Source organism: Phocoena sinus, chromosome 3 (genome assembly GCF_008692025.1).
Source record: "Phocoena sinus isolate mPhoSin1 chromosome 3, mPhoSin1.pri, whole genome shotgun sequence".
Taxonomy (NCBI): domain Eukaryota; kingdom Metazoa; phylum Chordata; class Mammalia; order Artiodactyla; family Phocoenidae; genus Phocoena; species Phocoena sinus.
The window spans coordinates 15,113,603-15,123,836 of NC_045765.1; the positions used below are offsets into that span (position 1 = coordinate 15,113,603).

The 10,234-nt window shown below is 34.8% G+C and overlaps 2 pseudogenes; both read left to right on the plus strand.

Moving 5' to 3' along the window:
* The first annotated feature begins 1,514 nt into the window (after positions 1 to 1,514).
* On the plus strand, positions 1,515 to 2,540 carry LOC116751742 (annotated as a pseudogene).
* Positions 2,541 to 3,311: 771 nt separating this feature from the next.
* On the plus strand, positions 3,312 to 9,380 carry LOC116750982 (annotated as a pseudogene).
* Positions 9,381 to 10,234: the final 854 nt, after the last annotated feature.

Below are 10,234 nucleotides of genomic sequence, written 5' to 3' on the forward strand. Positions count from 1 at the left end.
TGGCTCTCTGACATTCTATGGTTCAGGAGGATTCCTATGGGGATTTTCTATCCTTCTGCCCCATTTTGCACATTCAGCATGTGCTCTCAAATTTACAAGGTGGGTAGAGGTGCTTCCTTGACATATACTTCACTCCTGTTCTGAATTTGCAGTTAACCTTGGGAGATATTTTATTTTATGTTTAAATACAGTTTTATATATGCAGATAATTTTAGATAAATCTGGAATATTTTATTATGTCTCTTCTTAGGCTAATATTATTATATGCTTATTTCTTTTTGTGTCCTGACATACTTCATGGTATTTTAAGAAAGAAATTGTAAAGAGGGTATACATGAATTCTTGTATGCATAATGACGTATTTATAAGATCTCCCAAGCTTTTCTCAAACTGTCCTATGGTTTCTCACTTATTCACTTGTATTAAAACCTTTTCTCATAGTTCAATAATACCCTTATTATTTCTCAGTATAGCAGCCTGTTATTAACACATCTGTCTGTGTCAGTCTACTCACTTTGCCTCATCCCTGCTGTCTCCTTATGTAGACAGGCTGACAGTCATACATGGTTGTGATAGAGAATAGCTGTAAACTTTTGATGGACAAAATCAGTCTGGTTCATATTTAGAGTTTCAGAAACAGTGTGTCATGCCCATAATATAGATACACAATAAATGCTAGGATGCTAAATTTAAATGCTAAATTTAATATTTTCTTCTGCAATTTTATTAAATGTTTTGAGACCAAGGGGCCTCTAGTTAGTAGACATTATTTGCTCTGGAATTACACAAGGGACAGGTTTATGTCAGAAATTAAAGGAGAAAAAAATTAAATTTATTAGCTTTGAATCAACCATTTTTAAAATGCTACTTGAGTCAAAGTTAAATAAGTTTTAAATTTATATTTTATTAATTCATACTCAAGTTTTTCCTCATGTCTGGTATATTTTTTTCTCAATTGATTAAATCTCTTCTACATTCACAGGAAGAAGTAAACACTAATTAATTCATAAAGGCTGCATGTGTTATTATACTTTATACTATTTCATAGCCAATATAAATTCAAAATGGAGAAGTACAGTAAACATTTAAAAATTATAATATATATGACCAACACTGTCATGACAATTTTATTATTTTTACAAGTGAATTAATTAGAAGACTATGTTTATAACAAAAGAACTCAGCTACAGTGTATCACCCTGAAGATATTAATATTTACAAAAGAGGAAAATAATTTATGTTGGCAAGGCATCTCAATGTTTATTTTTATTTTCAAAATATATTTAATTCTACATTCAGTAAAAAGGTTTTTTAATTTTATTTTATAATTTGCTTAGTGGCTATTGCTTAACAGAAAAAGATTTACTGTATTGAGTAGAGGGAGATATTCACCTAAGGTGATTCAAGAAAATTTTCTTACATTTAATAATCATCATCTTTTTCTCTTAAAGGGAAATCAGAAATGCTACATGAAATTCTCAAATATTATCTGCTTTTATATTTTTAGTTAAGCCATGAAAACAGGAAATCAAACTGTTTAAACAGATTTTGTACTTTCTCTGTCTTTTCCAATATGATCCAATCGACTCTTTTCTCTTTGCTGCCATTGCAATTCTGTTTTCAGTGGCTCTGATGGGGAATATCATACTGATTCTTCTCATCCAATTGGACAGAAGACTCCACACTCCAACGTACTTTCTACTCAGTCATCCCTCTTTCATTGACATCATGTACATCTCCACCACTGTGCCCAAGATGACAATTAACTTTCTGTCTAATAGTAAGACCATTACTTTTTTAGGCTGTGAGATTCAAGCATTTGCGTTCTTGGCCCTTGGTGGAACTTAAGCCCTTCTTCTTGGTTTCATGTCTTATGATCGCTATGTAGTCATCTGTCATCCATTGTGTTACCCTGTACTCATGAGCAAGAATATCTGTTGGCTCATGGTCACATGTGCATGGACCAGTTGTTCCATCAACTCTTGAATACATACAGTGTATGCATTTCAACCTCCCCTCTGTAGCTCTCAACTCATTAATCATTCTTCTGTGAAGTTCCATCCATGTTGCCATTGGTGTCTCAGGACACTTCCCAGTATGAATATATAATAGTCCTGAGTGGCCTTATTATTCTGTTGTTATCCATGTTGCCATTGGTGTGTCAGGACACTTCCCAGTATGAATATACAATAGTCCTGAGTGGACTTATTATTCTGTTGTTACCTTTCATGGCCATCGTAGTTTCCTATGCCTGTGTGCTTACCATGGTATTCCACATGAGTTCAGGAAATGGACAGAAAAAAGCTTTCTCTACTTGTTCCTGTCACCTAATTGTGACAAGTTCATTCTATGTGACCTCTCTCTCCACCTATACAAGGCCACCCTCCTTGCATTCCCCTGAAGAGGATAAGATAGTAGCAGTGTTTTACACCATTGATACACCTCTTCTGAACCCATTTATCTGCAGCTTGAGGAATAAATGAGTTATGGGGGCCTTGAAGAGACCATTGGGACCACATATATTTGTACAGAAAATGTGACTGTAGGACCTCCCTTTTGACTGAGACCGAACAACATAAAAAGCTATGCCTAGAATACTGTTTTGGAATATGCATACTCTAAGAATACTGCCTAGACAAATGTAAAGTCTATGAAAAGTTTATTAAATAAATAAAGTGATAAAAATCTTGATTCTTTCCTGATATCAGAAATAACTCACACATTGTTATTGGAATTAGATGAATTTTCAGTATAGAAGCTAAAGAAACTGTGATTTTCCAAATTGTTTAACTACTAAACAGTAGAATTCAACTCTGTTACCCCACAGTTTTCATATTATAAATATTTTAATTGCCCTTTTAGAAACTGAAATCCAATGCATGGGAAATATTATTTATCCAAACACATAAAATTAAAAGAATCTATAAGTGACCAAATGGAGCAAAATACATAATCCACTCATTCAACAAATGTGTAATGTTTTAATCACATGTGTGACACTGGTAATAATGAAGTAATCAAAGATACAAATGACAGATGTCTCTGATCTCATAATGTTTCTATTCCAGTTCGGGGAGATATTCAATATATAACAAATTTTGCAGTGTATCAAAAAGTAATAATGAAAAAATAAAGCAAGAAATTGTAATGGGAAATTTGCAATATTATTTAAAATTGTCCACCAAAGGTACACTAAGAAGGTGATATTTGGTCAAAGACTGAAAGAAGATTATGAAGTAAGTCAAATGGATAGCTGGTGATGTGTTTTCTGGTAGAGGAAGAAGCAAATGAGAATGTCACATGTAGAGAAAATGCTTGGCAAATTCAAAGAAGATCAAAATGTAAGTAAGTTGATGGGTTGTAGGAAATGAGTAGATATAGTGAAAACAGATTATAAAGTAGACTAATATAAAAAATTTGTGTTTAATTTAAGATGATCCAGAATCATTATTGGGTTTTGCAGAGAGGATTGAAATGGGCTGTGAAGCCATTGCAGCAGTCTCCTTGTGATAAAATATATTGGACCAAAATGGTAATTGAGGAGGAGCAACAAGTAGCCAGATTCCATATTTGAGGTTTTTTGGCAGATCTGATGTGAAATGTGATGAAATTTTAAAAGCTCAGAATTAGGCTAAGATCATGAACTGAACAAATGGAACAAGTCATTTAATTGTGCACATAATTTCCACTCTAGCGGTAGCTCCTCCATAACAGCTCCATCATGTCACATAGCTATTATTTCATTTTTGAGATGAGAAATTTTACGATCTACTCTCTTAGCAACTTTCAATACATAATACAATACTATTAACTAAAATAAACATTATGCACATTAGATTGAAAACTTACTCCTATTCCAACTGGAGGTTTGTTCTCTTTGAACAACATCTCCCCATTTAACTCAAACTCCAGTTCATGATACCCACCATTCTAACCTCTGTTTCTACAATTATAGCTTTTTCAGATACCACATATAAGTAATATCATATAGTATTTGCTTTTCGCTGTCTTTTTTTCACTTAGCATAATGCCCTCAAGTTCCATCCATATTGTTCCTATTGGCAGGATTTTCTTTTTATTTATGACTGGAAATATTTCATTGTGTATATAGGTACCACAGTTTCTTATCCATTCATTCATTGACAAACACTTAGGTTGTTTCCATATATTGGCTTTTGTGAATAATGATGCAATAAATGTTGGAGTGCAGATATCTCGTCAGTATTCTTTTTTCATTTCTTTTGGATTATTCCCAAAAGTAAGATTGCTACATCATACAGAAGTCCTATTTTTAATTTCTTGAAAAAAGTCCACACTGTTTTTCATAGTGGTTGTACCAACTTATACTCCCAATGACAGCACACAAGTGTTCCTTTTTAGCCACATCCTCAACACTTGTTACATATTGTTTTCTTGATTATAGTCATTCTATCATGAGTGAGGTATTATACCATTTTGGTTTTGATTTGTACTACCCTGAAAATAATAATGTTGAGCGTTAATTTTATGTACTTGGTGACCTTCACATATATTCTCTGGAAAAATCTATTCTGGTCTTTTGCCCACATTTAATTGAAATTTTTATTTTTTTGCTATTGAGTTGTGTGAGTTTTGTAATATATTTTAACTCCTTAAATATATGGATATATGGTTTGAAGATATGTTTTTTCCTATTCTGGAGGTTATATTTAACTTCATTGATCCTTTATTTTGCTATTCAGAAACATTTTAGTTGGAGCATTTCCTGCAAGGCAAGTCTAGTGATGATGAACTAACTCCATTAGCTTTTCTTCGCCTGGGAAAGTCTATTTCTCCTATATATCTGAATGATAACTTTGCTGTATAAAGTATTCTTGGTTAGAAATTTTAATCATTTAACACTTTGAATGTGTCGTTTCACTCTCTCCAGGCTGGTAGATTCTCTGCTGAGAAATTCACTGATTGACTAATGGGGTTCCATTGTGGGTTACTTTTTTCCCCCGGCTTCCTGTAAGATTCTTTTTATATTATTGATTTTTGAGAGTTTAGTTATAATGGTACACAGACACTTTCAGTAACATGGCAATGAGCAAAACAAAGAACATGTCCAGGTCCATATATGTGGAATGTGGAAGTCATTTCTTCCATTAAGATAAGAAGAATGCAGTGAATATTTGTAAAGCCATATTCTTTCACTCACAGACCCCAACTATCCATCCACAAGAAATTGTCTGGGAAAACCAGTGCTCACAGAAGATAATTTTTACACTTATCATGGTAGATAAATCACTATGGATCTTGGAAAAGGAAGACTATTCTAGAGGAAAAATACAGGAGCAATAATTACAAAATGAGAAAACTATTCAACAAGAAAAAATTGGCTTTATTTATGAATGTTCTTCACCCAAAATATAGGGTGCATTCAAATGAGTGAGATTTGGGAATGTCTATGGAACAATTCTTGTGTTGTTCCTAATCTTGCTTTCCACATGGGCATGTATATTGCTGTTCTCAGGATCCTGATTCATCAACTATGTTAGGTATTACAATGTCTTGTATTTTATGAGTCATAAGATAAGTGAAGACATTTTGATACCTTCTCCATACCTGCTCATCACCCATGACTAAATGAGACTTTTGGTTGTCTCTGGAGGAAAGTGTTGAGAATATTTTCTTTGAGTGAATTAGCTCACCAAACATTTGGTAATCAAAAAAGGTTAACTCCTTAATTAGTGATTTTAGTTCACAATCTCTTTTCTACTTATCTCCTTTCCAAAGTTATTCTCATTTGTAAATATTTTCTCTCTCAAAAAAAGCACAGTTTTATAATTGACAAGAATTATGATTGAGCAAGATGAGAGAATAAGAGTTTCCTCTGTTTGCATTTCCCACAGCAACAAGAACGTGGCAGCCATCCAAGAACAAAAATGGCTTTAGAGGAGTTTCGTAAGCCCAGTAGGAAATTGTGAAACTCCAGCGGAGCCCAAGACCAAGAAAGACATCTTTGAGAGGGCATGCCTGACCCACTTGTCAAGGTCTTTGACAGTGGTCCTCATTATGGACTCAGAAAAAACCCCAATCCCCTGTGGATTAGCTACAGCCCTGTTAACCTTGGTCCTGTCACCAGCACTCTCCACAAAGAGCTCTCGGAAAAGCCACACATCCATTCCCAATGAAGCAGGCCTACAGAGCCCTGTCCTCACTGTGGACACTGAAGCAGCCCTGTGACTTAGTTCCTGCCCTACTCTATTGTGGTAGAGAGCCAGTCTCACCTCTTGAAAAACTGCACAGTTTCCGAAGAGGAGCCCTTCCAGGGACTTGGTGGGAGCCACACCTACCCACAAACCTTGTAACAGACCTGCTTTCTGTAGGCTTATCTGTGTACCATGAGGATAATCCTTGTACCAGCGACAGCCCTACTGACCAAGGACCTGAGGGAGTCCCATTCATCCAGAGACCTCAGAAGATCCACACTTGCCTCAGACCTTGGTAACTGGCCTGACCAAAACAGTATTAAAAATAACTAGAGATAAATAAAGTCCATAATGTATAGACAATATAAGAAGATGTAAAGTGTAGCATAAATAAAACACAAGTGGGGAGTAAAACTGTTGAATTTTTGTCTGCTACTGAAGTTCAAGTTATATTAGATTGAAATAGGCTGTTATGACTATAAGATACTTTATATAAGCTTCATGGTAACCACAAAGCAAAATCTTATAGTAGATATACAAAAGATGAAGAGAAAGGAATCAAAGCATACCAGTACAAAAAATAAACATATTACAAAAGGAAGACAGTAAAGAAAAAGAAAGGAATGTAAGAACAACAAAACAGAAAACAATGACCATGGGCTTCCCTGGTGGCGCATTGGTTGAGAGTCTGCCTGCCGATGCAGGGGACACGGGTTCGTGCCCCAGTCCGGGAAGATCCCACGTGTCGCGGAGCAGCTGGGCCCGTGAGCCATGGCCGCTGAGCCTGCGCGTCCGGAGCCTGTGCTCCGCAACGGGAGACGCCACAACAGTGAGAGGCCCACATACCGCAAAAAAAAAAAAAACAACGAAAAACAATGACCATAATGGCAATAGTTTTCCCTTGCCTATCAATAATCACTTTAACTCTAAACACATTAAATTTTAGAATCAAAACACATAGAGTTTCTGAGTGGCAAAAACCTAAGACTCAACTATATGCTGCATACAAGAGACACACTTTAAGATCATATTTAGGCTAAAAGTGAATGGTTGGAAAAAGATATTCTATGCAAATATTAACCAAATTAGAGCAGTATTGGCTATACATATAGCAGACCAAATAGTCTTTAAGACAAAATCTGTCACAATGGACAAATAAAGTCATTATATAATGAAAAGGTAGCCAATTCATCAAGATATAAAACAATAGTAAATATGTATATATTCAACATTAGAACACTAATGTCCTAATGTTGAACAAATATTAAGAGAATTGAAGGGAGAAATATACACAGTACAGTAACAGTCAAGGACTGCAACACCCACTTGCAACAATAAACAATAGATCATAAACACAGACTGAGGAAATGACTGACTTAAACTGATCTTTAGACCAATGAACCTAACAGACGTGTACTGACATACAACAGCAACTAAACACAAATCATTCTTCTGAAGTTCTCATGAAGCATTCTCCAGGATAGCTCTTATATATGGTCACAAAATAAGTATGAACCAATTTAAGAAAATTGAAATCATATCAAATATCTATTTTAATTACAATGGTAGGAAATAGAATGAAAATGAGAAATTTTACAAATATGTGGAAAATTAAAATTTCACCAGTGGGCCTAGGAAGAAGAAAACAAGTGGGAAATCAAAAAGTCTCTCGAGACAAATAAAAATATATTTTAAAAAAACCACATATGGGACACAGCAAAAGCAGTTCTAAAGGGAATGTTTATAGTGATGAACACTGATGTTAAGAAAAGAAAGAAATTAAACACCCTTTGTTTGCATTTTAATGACATAGGAAAAGAAGAACAAACTAACCCCAACATTACCAGAAATAAATATTTTTAAAAGAATCACAACAAAAATAAATAAAATGGAGATTAGGGAACACAATAGAAAGAAACTTTAGCTAGACGACCATAAAAAAGGAAGAAATCAAATAAATAATATTATTAATGGAAAAAGTGATATTACTCTGATTGTACAGAAATATTAAGGATCATAAGAAAATATTGTGAACAATTATTTGAAAGCAGATTGGATAACACAGAAAAGAATATCCTGAACAGGATAAATTCCTAGGAACATGCAATCTTCCAAGACTGAAATCATGAAGAAATAGAAAATCTGAATAGATCAATAACAAGTAAGGATATTGAAGTAATAATCAAAATAATCTCAACAAATAAAAGCCAAGGACTAGATGTCTTCATGGGTGAATTCTACTAAACATTTAAATAAGAATTAAAGCCAAACTTTCTCAAATTCTTCCAAAAAATAGCAGATTTGGTAAGAACACTACAAGAAAAGATAATTGCAAAATATCCAGATTTTATATTTCTGTCTTTTCCAATTGGGACAAATAAACACTTGCCATTTTGTTGTCATTGCAAACTTCTTTTCAGTGACTCTGAAGGGGAAATATAGTGATACTTCCCATCCAACTGTATCAATACATCTGACTCCACAGTCCAATGTACTTTCTACTCAGCTCTCTTTCATTGACATGATGTACTTCTCCACCACCATGCCCAAGATGGCAATTAATTTTCTGTCCAATAGTAAGACCATTACTTTTTTAGGTTGTAAGATTCAAACATTTTTGTTCTTGACACTTGGTGGAACTGAAGCCCTTCTTCTTGGTTTCGTGTCTTATGATCACTATGTAGCCATCTGTCATCCTTTACGTTACACTTTACTCATGAGCAAGATGATCTGTTGGTTCGTGGTCACATGTGCATGGGCCATGTGTTCTGTCAACTCTTTAATACATATGCTGTTGGCATTTCAACTTCCCTTCTGTAGCTCTTGACTCATTAATGTCTTTTTCTGTGAAGTTCCATCGCTGGTGCTTGCTATTGGTGTCTCAGGATACTTCCCAGTATGGATATACAGTTCTCCTGAGTGACCTTATTATACTGTTGTTACCTTTCATGGCCATTCTAGCTTCCTATGCCTGTGTACTTACTGTAGTATTCCAGATGAGTTCAGGAAAAGGACAGAAAAAAGCTATCTCCACTTGTTCTTCTCACCTGATTGTGTCAGGCTTATAAAAGGACGAGGGAGCAGCAGAGTTTTACATCATTATCACGCCTTGTTTTGAATGCATTTATTTATACCCTGAGGAATAAAGGGGTTATTGGGGTCACGAAGAGATTGTTGGAGGCATGCATATTTATACAGGAACTGTGACTTTAAGAACCCCTTACTGATTGAGATTAAGCACAAGTAAAACCTGTCCTTAGAATACTGTTTTAGAATATATAAAAGCTAAGCAATATAAATAAAATAAAAACTGATAAATGTCTTGATTTTGGGGGGTTTCAGAATTTACTTAAACATTGTTATTGGAACTAGATGGATTTACAATCTGAAATCTGGAATCTGGAAAAAGAGTGTTGTTAACCTTGTTTGTCTTCTGAAGCAATAGATTCCACCCCTGTCAATTCAGTCTTCACATCTCACAACACATTTTGTAATGTCCTCCTTATCACCTGAAATGCAACACACAGGAAATCCAATCTATCCGACCACATAACATTAAGATAATCTTTGTAACATTGAGGTAAACTGCAGTATAGAGCAAAATACATCATTCATTCATTTGTGCATTCACTCAACAACTGATTTATTGCTTTACTCTGTGTGGCACTAGTATAGGCACTGGGGATAGGGGAGAAAATAAAGAACTGACAGAAGTCTCTGATCTCATGAAGGTCCCCAGAGTGGGGACACATAAAATTAATAAAATAAGAGAGAAAAATTGAGAAAATATACAAAAAACCCTAATAATTGTAATGAAAAGGGCCGGAAATTGGGATAGGAAAAGCCTGACAGTTTTATAATTTTACATAAAATTGTCCATGAAAGGGCAAATATGAGGGTGATATTTGGTCAAAGATTGAAATGAGAGGAGTTAATAAGTCAAATGGAGTTCTGGTGAAGAATGTTCTGGGCACAGAAAGAAGCAAGTGAAAATGTCCTGAAGAGAGAGCATGCCTGGCAGTTCAAAGAAAATCAAGGATTACATTGGTGGGTTGTAGAAA